Consider the following 15168-nt stretch of genomic DNA (forward strand, 5'->3'; position numbering starts at 1 on the left):
TCATCACACTAAATGTGAAAAGTTTATATTCCCTTTAAGAACAAAAGTAAGACAAATATAATTTCACTGATACTTTTAAACACTGTACTGAAAGTCCTGGTTAGGGGATAAAGATAGGGAAATAAAATAAAAGGTATAAGGAATAGAAATAGAGGGGAAAAAAATCAATATTTGCAAAGGAAATTATTGCCTACATAGAAAATTGAAAAGGATCTATAGATAAGTATTAGGACTCATAAGATAATTTACCAAGTTTTTATTTTCAATAAGTATTTTATATTATTTCATTTCGATGCATCAGCAAAGAATATGTAATACACGTAATTAAAATAGAAGAAGCCATCTAAAATTACAAAAAAACTTTAAATACACAGGAATAAATATAACTGAAGAAATGCATAAAATTTGTGGAACAAATTCCATAAAATTTGTGGAACAAAACAAGCTATATTGAAAGACACTTTAAAAACACTTAAGTATATAGAAGATATACCGTGTTCATAAAAATGTTAATATTGTTTGGATACCAATAATCTGTATAGTATTCAGTAAGTACAATAAGATTCTGATCAAAATGCCAGAACAGTTATATTTGTTTTAGACTTAATGGTTTTACATTTTTTTAAATTTTCATATAAAAGAATAAGAGCAAGGAAGAGTCAGAACATGTCCAAAGAATAAAAAGACACACCTTCCAATGACATAAAAAGTTTTATTTTAAATATACTGTAAATAAAACAATTAGATATAAGGAAAGTGGAAATAGATAAATAAACCAATAAAACAATGTATGGAAACTTGACACCTTAACGAAAATTCCAAAATATTTGAAAAACAAAATATAATAAGAAATGTTTACAAATTTTTAGAAGACAAAACAGGAGAATATCCGTATGACCTTCAAATAAGAAAGGAACTTTTTCAGATTGTTTGAAGTATAATTGACAAAAAAATAATACATTTAATGTGTACAACTTGATAATTTGATATATTTCACAATGAGTTCATTAAACCATCTATCCCTATATATTTATTTTCTTTTTTAGTGAAAACCCTTGAAGTATGTCCTCCTAACAAATTTCAATTGTACATTCCAATAATATCACCTATAATCACATATTAACTCCTTAGATCCTAACCATTTATAACTAGAAGTTTCTATCCTTTACTAACCTTTTGCCATTTCCTCCAATCCTCAGCCTCTGACAACCATAATTCTACTCTGTTTCCATGAGTTTGACTTTTGGGGAGGTGAGTGGAGATTCCACTTATGTGATTCCATGCAGTATTTGTTTTTCACTGTCTGTTTTTTTTTTTTTCACTTAGCATAATGCCTTCCAGGTTTATTCATACCACAAATAACAGGATTTCTTCTTTCTTTAAATCTGATTAATATCCATTGTCATATTTTCTTTATCAACCAGCCACTGAGAGACACAAATTTTTCATACCTGGGCTTTTGTGAATAATGCTGCAATAAACATGGGAAATACATTTATCCCCCAAGATAATGATTATATTTTTATTGGATATTTACCCAGAAGTGGCATTTTTGGATGATATAGTAGTTCTATCTTTAATTTCTTGAGGAACCTCCATACTGTTTTTCATAATGGCTGTATCGACTTACATGAGCTTGGAAATATTCCCCCTTCTTCAATATCTTGGGAGAGTTTGGGAAGCAATGATATTAATTATTTGAACATATGTAGAATTCAGTGAAGCCATCTGGTCCTGGACTTTTCTTTTTTAGGAAACTTTTGATTATTGATTCTCTACTCATTATTGATCTGTTTAAATTCTATATTTCGTCATGATTTGCTCTTGCTAGGTTGTATGTTGCTAGAAATTTATTCATTTATTTTAGTTTATCTAATTTTTTAGTATATAATTGCTCCCAGTAGTTTTTTATAATCATTATAATTTCTGTATTATTAGTTGTAAATCTCCTCCTTATCTGATTTTACTTATTTGAGCCTCTTTTTTCTTAATCTAGCTCAAGATTTATCAGTTTTACCTTCCAAAATAATAGCTTTTAGTTTCATTGTTCTTTTTTTATTGTCCTTCTAGTTTCTAGTCTATTAGTTTCTGTTCTGATCTTTATTATTTCCTTTCTTCTACTAACTTTGGCCTTAGCTTGCTCTTTTTTTTTTGTTTTCTTGATGTATAAAATTAGGTTGCTTATTTGATATCTTTCTTTTTTTCTTAATGCAGCTGGTTTTCACTATAAACTTCCCTCTGGCACACCGTCTCTGGGCTGATCCCTGTGGACGTCTTGAGGGCAGCCCACCCGCAGCCCGCGCCCCTCACCGCCTCCTGGGGAAGCCTGAGCCCGCCGAGCAGCTTTCTCCCTTTGTCTCATAACCATGTCCACCAGCGAGAAGGCTAATTCACCAGCTGCCCACCTTAACAGATTCAAGAACAAGGGGAAAGACAGTACAGAAATGAGGCGCCGCGGAATAGAAGTTAATGTGGAGCTGAGGAATGCGAAGAAGGAAGACCAGATGCTGAAAAGGGGAAATAAAAGCTCATTTCCTGATGACTCTACCTCTCCACTGCAGGAAAACCGCAACAACCAGGGCACTGTAGATTGGTCTGTTGATGACATTGTCAAAGGCATAAATAGCAACAATTTGGAAAGCCAGCTCCAGGCTACTCAAGCTGCTAGGAAACTACTTTGTAGGGAAAACCAGCCCCCCATAGACAACATAATCCGGGCTGGTTTGATTGCAAAATGTGTGTCCTTCTTGGGCAGAACTGATTGTAGTCCTATTCAGTTCGAATCTGCTTGGGACCTCACTAACATTGCTTCTGGAACATCAGAACAGACCAAGGCTGTGGTTGATGGAGGTGCTATCCCAGCATTCATTTCTCTGTTGGCATCTTTCCATGCCCACATCACTGAACAAGCTGTATGGGCTCTAGGAAACATTGCAGGTGATGGTTCAGTTTTTCGAGACTTGGTTGTCAAGTATGGTACAGCTGACCCACTGTTGGCTCTCGTTGCAGTTCCTGATAAGTCATCTTTAGCATGTGGTTACTTATGTAACCTTACTTGGGCACTCTCAAACCTTTGTCACAACAAGAATCCAGCACCCCCATTAGATGCTGTTGAGCAGATTCTTCCTACCTTAGTTCGTCTCCTACATCATGATGACCCAGATGTATTAGCAGATACATGCTGGGCCATTTCCTACCTTACTGATGGTCCAAATGAATGGATTGAAATGGTTGTGAAAACAGGAGTTGTGCCCCAACTTGCGAAGCTTCTAGGAGCTACTGAATTACCCATTGTGACTCCTACACTAAGAGCCATAGGAAATATTGTCACTGGGACAGATGAACAGACTCAGGTTATAATAGATGCCGGAGCACTTGCTGTCTTTCCCAACCTGCTAACGAACCCCAAAACTAATATTCAGAAGGAAGCTACATGGACAATGTCAAACATCACAGCTGGTCACCAGGACCAGATACAGCAAGTTGTGAATCATGGATTAGTCCCATTCCTCGTTGGTGTTCTCTCTAAGGCAGACTTTAAGACACAGTGGAAGCTGTATGGGCTGTGAGCAACTATACAAGTGGTGGAACAGTTGAACAGATTGTATACCTCGTTCATTGTGGCATAATAGAACCTCTTGTGGCATGATGAACCTCTTAACTGCAAAAGATACCAAGATTATTCTGGTTATTCTAGATGCCATTTCAAACATCTTTCAAGCTGCTAAGAAACTAGGTGAAACTGAGAAACTTAGTATAATGATTGAAGATTGTGGGGGTTTGGACAAAATTGAAGCTCTACAAAACCATGAAAATGAGTCTGTGTACAAAGCTTCATTAAACTTGATTGAGAAGTACTCTCTGTAGAGGAAGAGGAAGATCAGAATGTTGTGCCTGAAACTACCTCTGAAGGCTATACATTTCAAGTTCAGGATGGCACTCCAGGGACCTTTAACTTTTAGATTGTACAGCTGAGACAAAGTTGTTTGTTGAGTACTGTTTGGTAGTTGTTTGTCTTACTTTCTCTACTAACAACTCTTTTTATTTTATTTTATTTTATTTTTTTAATTTTTATTTATTTATGATAGTCACAGAGAGAGAGAGAGAGAGAGGCAGAGACACAGGCAGAGGGAGAAACAGGCTCCATGCACCGGGAGCCTGACGTGGGATTCGATCCTGGGTCTCCAGGATCGCGCCCTGGGTCAAAGGTAGGCGCCAAACCGCTGCGCCACCCAGGGATCCCAACAACTCTTTTTAAATGTGTTTTGTTATTGTAGCACTTTTTACAACGAAACTATACTTGACCAGTTCTGAACTGTACAAACTGTATGAAGCTCCTCTCAGTGGGTTGCTTATTTCTATGTGGGATCTTCCATCTTACAGTGTCCTGTAAATAAAGATTAAATTCCACCCTTTTCTTTACAAATAAATAAATAAACTTCCCTCTAATAACTATTTTTGCTGTATCTCATAAGTTTTCCTATTTATTTTTTTATTTTTTCAGGATATTTTTTGGTTTTCTTTTTTTATTTCTTCTTTAACTCATTAGTTGTTTATCAGTGTGCTAACTAGCCTCCACATATTTGTGATTTTCTAATTTTCCTCTTGTAATTGATTTCTGGCTTTCATACATTGTTGTTGGAAAACATGCTTCATGTGATTTCAATCTTAAGTTTCTTATCATTTGGTTTGCAGCCTAACATATTATCTAGTCTGGAGAATGTCCCGTGTGTATTCTAATGCTGTTGGTTGCAATGTTCTGTATAATATGTCTGTTAGGTTCATCTGGTCTAATGTGTATTTGAGTCCAGTGTTTTCTTATTGATTTTCCATCTGAATGATTGATCCATTGTTTAAAATGGGATATTGAAGTCCCTGTATACAAGTCATGGACCAGGATAAAATATTTGCAACTCATTAACTGAGATTAACATACTACACAGAAAATTTTTAAAAATTAAAAATTTTTAAAAATTAAAAGGTAAACAACCAAGTTAGAAAACTGGGGAAAAATATCAACAAGTCCATATGAACACAAATACACAAATAACATTGAGGGATGCTCAATGACATTAATAATTAGAGAAATAGAAATGAAAACCACAATGACACACTATTTTACACCTACTAAATTGGCATAGATTAGACTACATCAGTTGCTGATGTAGGTGTACAGGATTTGGAATTAACTTTGTATTGCCGATAGAAGTGTAAATTGGTTACTACCACTTGGTTAAAAAGTTTTGTACTTTCTCATAAAGCTAAAAAAATGCTTGCCCAGTGTCCCCATCATTCTACATCTGGATATATATCCTAGATAAACTATTGCACATATAAATCAGACATACTTCTGGATAAATATATTCTTACATAGGTACATCAAGAATGCTCATGAGCATGTAATGTCTTTCCATTTCTTGTGTCATCTTCAATTTCTTTCATCAAAGTTTTATATTATTTAGAGTATAAATCTTTCACCTGTTTGGTTGGGTTTATTCCTAAGTATCTTTTGTTTTCAGTGCAATTGTAAATGGAACTATTTCCTTAATTTCTCTTTCTGCTGCTTGATTATTGATGTATAGAAATGCAACAGATTTTTGTACAGTGATTTTGTATCCTTTGACTTTAATGAATTCAGTTATCAATTCCAGCAGCTTTCTGGTGGAATTTTTCAGGTTTTCTATATAGCATATCATGTCATCTGCAAATAGTGAAAGTTTGACTTCTTCTTTACCAATTTGCATGCCTTTCATTTCTTTTTGTTGTCTGATTGCTGTAGCCAGGACGTCCAGGACTATGGTAGGTACCAGTGGTGAGAGTGGACATCCTTGTCTTATTCCTGACCATAGAGGAAAAGTTCTCCACTATGAGTTTTTCATAGATGGCTTTATTATGTTCAGATATATTCCCTCTAAGCCTACTTTATTGAGGGTTTTTATGGATGTGGAGTGTTGTATGTTGTCAAATGATTTTTCTGAATCTATTGAAATGATCACATGGTTCTTATCCTTTGTTTTATTAATGTGGTGTATCATGTTGATTGATTTGCAAATTTTGAACCACCCTTGCAACCCTAAATAAATTTCACTGATTGTGGTGAATGATTTTCTTAATGTATTTTTGCATTCTGTTTGCTAGTATTTTATTAAGAAGATTTGCTTCCATGTTCATCAGGGATTTTGGTCCATAATTTGCTTTTTTAGTGGAGTTCTTATCTGGTTTTGGTATCAGGATAATGGTAGCTTCATAGAATGAATGTGGAAGTTTTCCTTCTATTTTTTTGAATAGTTTGAGAAGCATAGGTTTTACCTCTTCCTTAAATATTTGATGGAATTTACCTGTGAAGCCATCTAGCCCTGAACTTTTGTTTGTTGGTTGTTTTTTGGTTACTGATTCAGTTTCTTTGCTGGTTATTGGTCTGTTCAAGTTTTCCATTTCTTCCTGTTTCAGTTTTGGTAGCTTATATGTTTCTAGGAATTCATCCATTTCTTCCATCTTGTCCAATTTATTGGCACATAGTTTTTCATAATATTCTCTTATAATTATTTGTACTTTATGCTCATGGATTGAAAGAACAAACATTGTTAAAATGTCTATACTGCCTTAACCAATCTACACATTTAATCCAATCCCTATCAAAACACTAATAGCATTTTTCACAGAGCTGGAACAAACAATCCTAAAATTTGTATGAAACCATTAAAGACTCCAAATAGCCAAAGCAATCCTGAAAAAGAAAAGAAAAGCTGGAGGCATCACAATTCTGGACTTCAAGTTATAATACAAAGCTGTAGGGATCAAAACAGTATGGTATTGGTACAATAATAGACACATAGATCATAGAATGGAATAAAAACCCAGAAATAAACCTATGCAGTCAATTAACCTTAAACAAAGCAGGAAAGAATATCCAATGGGAAAAAGAAAATCTCTTCAACAAATGGTGTTGGGAACACTGGATGGCAAAATGTAAAGGAATGAAACTAGACCACCTTCTTATACCACACTCAAAAATAATTCAAAATGAATTAGAGACCTAAATGTGAGACCTGATACCATAAAAATCTGAGAGAATAACACAGGTGGGTACTTCTTCGACAGTCATAGCAACTTCTTTCTAGATAGGTCTCCTGAGGCAAGGGAAACAAAAGCAGAAATAAACTACTGGGACTTCATCAAAATAAAAATCTCCAGCACAGCAAAGGAAACAATCAACAAAACTAAAAGACAGCCACCAGAATGGGAGAAGATATTTGCAAATGACATAGCTGATAAAGGGTTAATATCCAAAATCTATTAAGAACTTACACAATTCAACACCAAAAATCAAATAATTGAATCCAAAAATGGGTGGAAGACATGAATAGACATTTTCCCAGAGAAGACATACAGATGGCCAACAAACAATGAAAAGATGTTCAACATCACTGATCATCAGAGAAATGCAAATCAAAATGACAATAACAGTGAGATATCATCTCAAATCTGTTATAATGGCTACAATCAACAATGCAAGAAACAACAGATGCTGCTGAGGATGTGAAGAAAGGGGAACCCTCTTGTACTGTTGGTAGGAATGCAAACTGGTGCAGCCATCTGAAAAAGGTATGGAGATTCCTCAAAGAATTAAAAGTAGAACTACCCTAAGATCCAGCAGTTGCACACATAGGTATTTACCCAAAGAATATAAAAAACGCTAATTCAAAATGATACATGTGGGGATGCCTAGGTGGCTCAGGGTTTGGGTGCCTGCCTTCGGCTCAGGTCGTGATCCCGGGATCCAGGATCAAGTCTCGCATATAGCTCCCTGCAAGCAGCCTCCTTCTCCCTCTGCCTGTGTCTCTGCCCCTCTCTCTCAGTCTGTGTATCTCATGGATAAATAAATAAATCTTTTTTTAAAAAATGATACATGTGCCTTGATGTTTATAGCAGCATTATTTACCATAGCCAAATTATGGAAATAGCCCACGTGTCCATTGACGGACAACTCAGCCATAAAACAGAATGAAATCTTGCCATTTGCAACAACATGGATGGAGCTAGAGAATAGAATGCTAAGTGAAAAAGGTCAATCAGAGAAAGACAAATACCATATGATTTCCCTTATATGTGAAATTTGTGAAACAAGACAGGTGAGCAAAGGGAATAAAAGAGAGAGAGGCAAACCAAGAAACAGACTCAATGGAACAAACAGTTGGATACCAGTGGGGAGGTGGGTGGGGGAATGGGTGAAATAGGTAATGGGGATTAAGGAGTACACATTTTGTGATGAGTATCAGTTATTGTGTGGAAGTGTTGAATCACCATATTTTATACCCGAAACTAATATTATGTTAACCAACTGGAATCTAAATAAAAACTTAAAGAAAAAGAATGCTCACAAAAACACAATAGGAAAAATTAAAAACATCAAATTCATATCTATAGAATAGTGGATAAATAAAATGGACTATATTTATAAATTGAAATACTTTATGATATGTTAATGAATCAGCATGGATGAATCTCAGAAATATAATCTTTATAAAAAATAAAGTCTAGAAGAATATACAAATGTGGATCCATTAATACATGTTTAAACACCTGAAAAAACTAAACAGCATATTGATGAAGGTATAATCATATTAAACAATTTTTTAAAAAATGAATAAATGCAAAATTCACAATAGTGGTCTATTCTCTAAGGATGGGGGTTGTGATGGACTTCACAAAGATTATCTCAAAAGGCTTCAACGGAACTGGTAAGTCTGTTTCTTAAAATTGGTATACCAATGTTCCTTTGTTTTCTGTTACCTTACATGTATGTTATAAATTTTATTTCAATATTTATTAAAAGATTAAAAATATAGCCAAGGTAATTGCAGTATTTCTTCCTTCACTATAAGAACAAATATAATTTGTCTTACCTTTAAAAATAAACATTTTAGAATAATCTTAAGTGCCATGAAATCAATGTTATGGCAGCATACAGCCTTTCAAGAATTATTTCTTTTAAATGTTATAACAGGTTTACCTACCCACAGAAAAAGCAAGAGAGACTACCAAATAATATTTTGAGTTCAGTAATTCTCTGTAGGAATATCTGGAAGCTAGAGGTATCTACGATTTTCGTCTACAATAATAATATTGATCTCTAGCCATTAAATGAGGGAAAGTAGTATATTAAGTGACCTAAAATAGGTAGTCTTTTTTTTTTTAAATAGGTAGTCTTAAGTGTAGTTATCTCTACTGCAGTAATATATTGGAAACAAAGACACAGTTAACGTTTCCATAATAAAATGTTCCTTGGCAGTAAAATCTTAAAAGCATTGTAGAACTGTAGACAAAAATAATGTTGCTTTCTAAAGAAATGAAGGACAGCCAAGAATAGAAAGAACTTTGAGAGGTCAAGCAAACCTATAGCCTAATACCACCAAAACATTTAGCTTCAATTCTCTTCAGCATTATTAGATATAGACAATACCTTATTTAATTTGATGTCCTAGAATTTTATACTTTATAGCCAAAGGTCATCTTTTAAAATTTTTATTACAGAAAATTTTAAACTTACACAATAGTGAAGGAAATAGCATTTTGAATCCACATATACTCATCACCCGAGTTTAACAATTATCAAGGCATGACCAGTTCTTATTTTTTCCATAATGTCACACATTCACACACCATCCTGTTATTTTGAAACTAATGTCAGACAACATTACCTCATCCATAGCATTTTAGTATATATGTATAAAACACAATAATTACCCTTTACAACACAACTGAAGTATCTTCATCACACCCTCCCCCGTAATTAAAAAAGATAATTCCTAATATCACCAAATACATAGGCAATATACACATTTAATTGATCATCCTATAATTCTTTTTATCTTTATACCATATTTGATAAAATTGAAATCTAAACAAGAGGTACACACCTTGATTGGTTGATTTATTTCTTAAGTCTTCTGTAATTTACAGAAGTTTTTTTCTTCTTACAATTTATTTTGAAAAAAAATCAAAGTTTTATTTTATTTTGTTTTTTGTCTTTTAGTATTCCATACATGCCCCACAACCTGGATGTACTGTTTGCACTCCCATGACATCATTCAACATGTTCATCTCTCTCCTATATTTATCATAAGTTCATAATTAGATCTAGCATTTGCAAGACTATTTCACAGGAGGTACATTGTACTTCCTTTAGGAGGTACCAAATATCAGTTTCCCCTTGTGATGTCAGTGGTGATTAGCCTTTGGTATTAGATCCCTATTTTATTAGGGATCATAAAATGTTAACATTTTAAATTATTCCTTCTTTGTGTATAAGATGGAATGTTTCTTATAAAGATTCACCTCTCCTCATCGATTATTTTGTTTTCCTCAAGGTATTGATTTTATAATAAAGGCAGAATAAATGCTTATTTCTTTTTAAAGCACATTTGATGCGCTTCTGCTTTATTGCTATTATTATTTCTATAGATGCTCAAATTGTCCCATCTCTTACCAGCAGGAGATTCTTTAAGTTGATAGCCTGAAATTTGTTATGATGAGAGCATTTACACCAGAGAAATCAGCCAACACAAATCAGCTTTTCTTCCCAGAAACCAGCTATCAACATTTATCACCTTTTTATTAGCATCACATCGCATACTGTCTCTTTTATTATTATCATTAAATTTTAGGTTTGTAGGTGAAAACATTTAATGGCCACTTCTAGAGGTTCTATGACTATATATATATATGTTAAATACATATGTATATACATACATATTTTTAGTAATTTTGATTGTTGTGTCAAGAGCATTCTCTATTCAATCCAACTGGAAAATGCTAATGAAAAAAGTACACCCTGAATTCATTTCTGTTCATGATAGTTTGTCTATGTTCATGATAGTCTTGCCTTATATTTGAAAATTAAATTTGCTGGATATAAAATCCTTCTGTGACATTCTGTTTCTTTGAATATCTTAAACAGGACTCATTGTTTTCTGGACTCACAGGTTAATCATGTGGTTTCCACTGTTATTGGGGGTTGAGATATTCCTCACTGCTGACAGAGAGAAATTCTGCTCACTACTTGACCATCTCTGAAACCAACTAGTAGGTTTAGGAGCTTGGGTGGGTCCAGCATGATGAGGTGAAGGTCTGGATTTCACATTTCATCTTGGTTGGTGTTAGTATGTGGAGATGGAGTCATATATTTTTCTGTGGTGTTTGGCTCAATTGGGTAGATATTTAGGAGTTTTTTGTCTTACTAGGCTGTCCTTTTCCTAATCTGTTTGCTAAGGAGAGCAGGCATTTGTTGGGGCTTTCTTGTCTGCATCTATTGCCATTTTTAGGTCACTGGTTTCTTTAGCTCCAAGTCAGGGATATTTTCAGCAAAAAAATTGAAATTTAAAAAAACCCTCTGGGAACCCACCACCATGTTATTCTTTGGATCCTAAGGTCCCAGACAGTCTGCGTTTTTCTCTTCACTTTTCAAAGTCTTATGTTCATTTTACATAATATCCAGGGGATTTGGTTGTACTTAACAGAAGGAATATGGAGGAGTACATCTTCATCTTCCTGAAAATTATACCTTAATTCACTTTAACTTCATTATTTTTCAAAAGAGTTTATGTTCCATGCTTGAGAATGTTTACCAATGCCTGTGGTGTTTGAAAGAAAATTATGTTACATATTTTCCTTATGTCAGCTTCTAGTTGCCTTGTTTGTTTCTTTTTGTTTTGTTTTTGTTTTTGTTTTTGTTTTTTTGCCTTGTTTGTTTCTTAATCTGTTCAGTCTTTTGGTCTGTGCTCACACGTATTGATAAAGATTATCTCTTGACTCACCTTCTTTTTAGTAAGTCAAGTTTCATCAGTGTCTGTTCATTTCTCTGACATTTTTAAAAATTTAACAATGTTTACTTGGTCCTCAGTTGTTTTGTTTGGTTTTAAGGTGTACAATTTTTCTCTCTTGCATGTTGTTTGTATTCGTTTTCCCTCTCTGCTCTAACAAATTCCCACAAGTTTAGTGGCTTAAAAAGATGCAGATTTCTTACAGTTCTGTAGGTTAGTTTAAATGGTCAACGAGGCTATCTTCATTCTGGGGATGAGAGCGGGGAATGTTTGCCTGAAATTTTCCACCTATGGAGGCCACCCGCCTCCCTTTGCCTTGGTACCTTTCACCATCCTCAAAGACAGTGGCATAGCATCTCTAAATCCTTCTAGTCCTCTGCCTCTGACTCTTCTTTCTCCCTCCTACTTCCCTCCTTCCCTTGTAATGACCTTTGTGATGACATTGGACCCACTCAAATAATCCAGGATAGCTTCCCTTTCTCAAACTCCTTAATTTGAAGCATACCTACGAGATCTCTCTGGGCATGTAAGGTAATACATTCTCAAAATCCATCAATTAGGACATGGACATCATTCAGAGACCATTATTCTGTCTCTCACATCACATAACTATGTTAGCTCCTTATTTCTGAGCTCTCTTAACAGATTTCACATTTTTATTCATTTACATATCATTAACTGACTGGGACGTTTTCTCTCTAGATTGAGTGATTTGCTTCTGAAAGTATGAAAATATTGGTCATCCCATAGTGTTGTCCTTTTTTTCCCTCTGGATGATACTGTTGCTTTATTTTTTTTTACAAAGCATAGCTGTCTATCCATATACAATTTGCCTGTTCTCTTCTTACCTGGATTTTGGGGTTTTTGTTATTGTTCACAGACACAGTTTGAGAGAGCTAGATGATTTCTGCTCTATCTGCTATTCTGTAACTCAGGGAATTGTGAGGGAAGAAATAGCACTAAAGCGAGCTTGCAGTTTGAAAATCAGGCGTCCTGCGATTTTGCTAAATGTCCTTATCTGCACTCATTACGTTAACAGGAGAAACCCCATTCTCAGAATGAGATACACTCCTGGTTCCTAATTTACTGTCTGTTTTTGGAAGCTTTATTCCCACCAAAGAACCTCAGCTCCAGGTTCATTTCCCCTTTTCACACTTTTTTTCCCAGCAGCTGTCGTCTTTACTACTCCTTCAGGAAAGAAAACAATAAAAGAGATCTACTCAATTTTTCTCTCTCAGCGACAACTTGCAGGGTTTTATTGACTTTTCATTTTAAGTACTATGGGGAAGGAGGAGCCACAATCAATCTGTGCAGCACCTTCCTCTGTTTCAGATTCTTAATTTTTGCTTTAATACAAGAGCAACACTTTTTATAGTTAATGGCATTAAATTATGATACATTGTGTTGCCACTCTTTTGGTTGTTTTGGAGTATTTTTTTTTTTATTGTCATTGCTGTTTTTTAAGTTACTCTGACCATTTTAGGAGTGCCTGAGTGGCTTAGTCCATTAAGCTTCTGACTCTTGATTTTGGCTCAGATCATGATCTCAGGGTCCTGCAATCCAGACCAATGTTGGGCTCTGTGCTCGCTGCAGCAGCTTGATCTTCTCTTTCTCCCTCTCCCTCTGCTCCTTCCCCTGGTCTCACTCTGTCTTTCTATCTAAAATAAATGAATAAATAAAATCTTTAAGTTACTTTGACCATTTTGTTATGGTTTACAAAAAGGAAACTCTACGATGCTATTTCAATCAATTTACTCCGAATTGAAAAAAAATCTCCACGAGTCTTATTTTAAATATGAATAGGAAGACAAGTTCAGGATTCATTTACTGATGAATATGTCATGAGCTTGCAAGAGGTCAGTAACATATTCTTCAACCTCCAATATTTTTTCCTGTTTTCGGGAATTATAGTTTAGTTTTAATGATCTCACTAGAGCACACTGCTAATAGAGGCTAAATTATATTTCCCACAGCTTTCACAATTATAAATCAAATGACAATTTAGTATAAATCACTTCCTTTTTAAAGGTTTTAGTTGAATTTAAGATGAGTAGGTATGATAACTTGTTATTTCTTCAAGGTGAGATGAGTCTTTTATAAAATTACCAGCATTCATAATTTGAAGACATTCTAAAAGGCATACAATCCAGTCATCTTTGAGAACATAGAATACTCTGTAGAATTTTTACCAAATGGCCACCCAAATGTGGTTTAGATACCTCACTGCCACCTGGGGCAGACCATACCATTTTTTGTCTGATTTTTGTGCAAGTCTTATATATTCATCTGAACTCTTTCTCATACCCCCCAAACTTTGTAATTCCCCCACTAGGGACTTTATATGACTCTTCTTTGTGATAACACTATCAGTATTTGAGGGAAATGCACTTGTCTTCCTCAAACAGGGCACTAATTTATATCAAAAGTTTTTGATTACCATCTTCATTCTAATGTCAGTGAATAGAACACATTTGGCAGGAATAAACCCTGTTGAAGTGGAGTCTGAAATAATACAATATTTAAACATCCCTTCACCTAAAAATATCATAGTAGCACTCCTGATGAAAGTGTGAGATTTTGTCCTTAATTTTCCCTTAATCATTGCAGTCTCAGGGTATTTAGCACTTTTAGTGGTCATTTCAGATTTTTGACAAAAATTATAGCCACTGCTTACTAAAACACTGCTGCTGAGAACCTTCTACTCTCTTCTTAAATTTTATGCATTTGGCGGCATGTTCCAGTTTGCTTTCACACATTCAATACTGTTGAATTTCATTTTTAGCAGATACAATCCACCAGGACAGATTTGGAGCCCTATTATGTCATCTAGTGCATTTTTTTATTCCTCCAAGCTTTATGTTACACTATATTTGAAGCATCTTTAATCATATATCAGTCAAGTCCCTTATAACAAGAGGAGATATAAATAAGGAAGAAAAGAAAAACATGGAAAGAGCAAAAGCAAGTAAGGAGAAAGGAGAAAAAAAGAAAAAGAAAAGAAAATAGCTAGCATGTTAGGCATAAGAGGATTATATACTTCATTCTTTTTTAATATAACCCAAATTAATGAGATTTAGCAAACTCAAAACAGAGAAAGGTGCAACCTAATTAGAATGATTATAATCCCACCTCCTCACATTCATTTTGGAGGAAGCTATAAAGTATAAATAAACAAATACATAAGTATACTGTTGCCTCTGTATTTACTTTGCATATTCCCTCAAATTACTAAGGTGCTTATCATGCATCTTATTAATTGTCCTCGCACATACATGTATACTTGAAGGAAGAAACAATTTCTATATATTTGCTTTCTTTTACTTTTCTTTCCTTACTTTGTTTGTTT

The 15168-nt window shown here is 34.4% G+C and overlaps 1 pseudogene; it reads left to right on the forward strand.

The window, feature by feature from the left end:
* Window positions 1–2366: 2366 nt before the first annotated feature.
* Window positions 2367–3962, forward strand: LOC121496266 (annotated as a pseudogene).
* The last annotated feature ends 11206 nt before the right edge of the window (window positions 3963–15168 follow it).

Source organism: Vulpes lagopus, chromosome 7 (assembly GCF_018345385.1).
Source record: "Vulpes lagopus strain Blue_001 chromosome 7, ASM1834538v1, whole genome shotgun sequence".
Taxonomy (NCBI): domain Eukaryota; kingdom Metazoa; phylum Chordata; class Mammalia; order Carnivora; family Canidae; genus Vulpes; species Vulpes lagopus.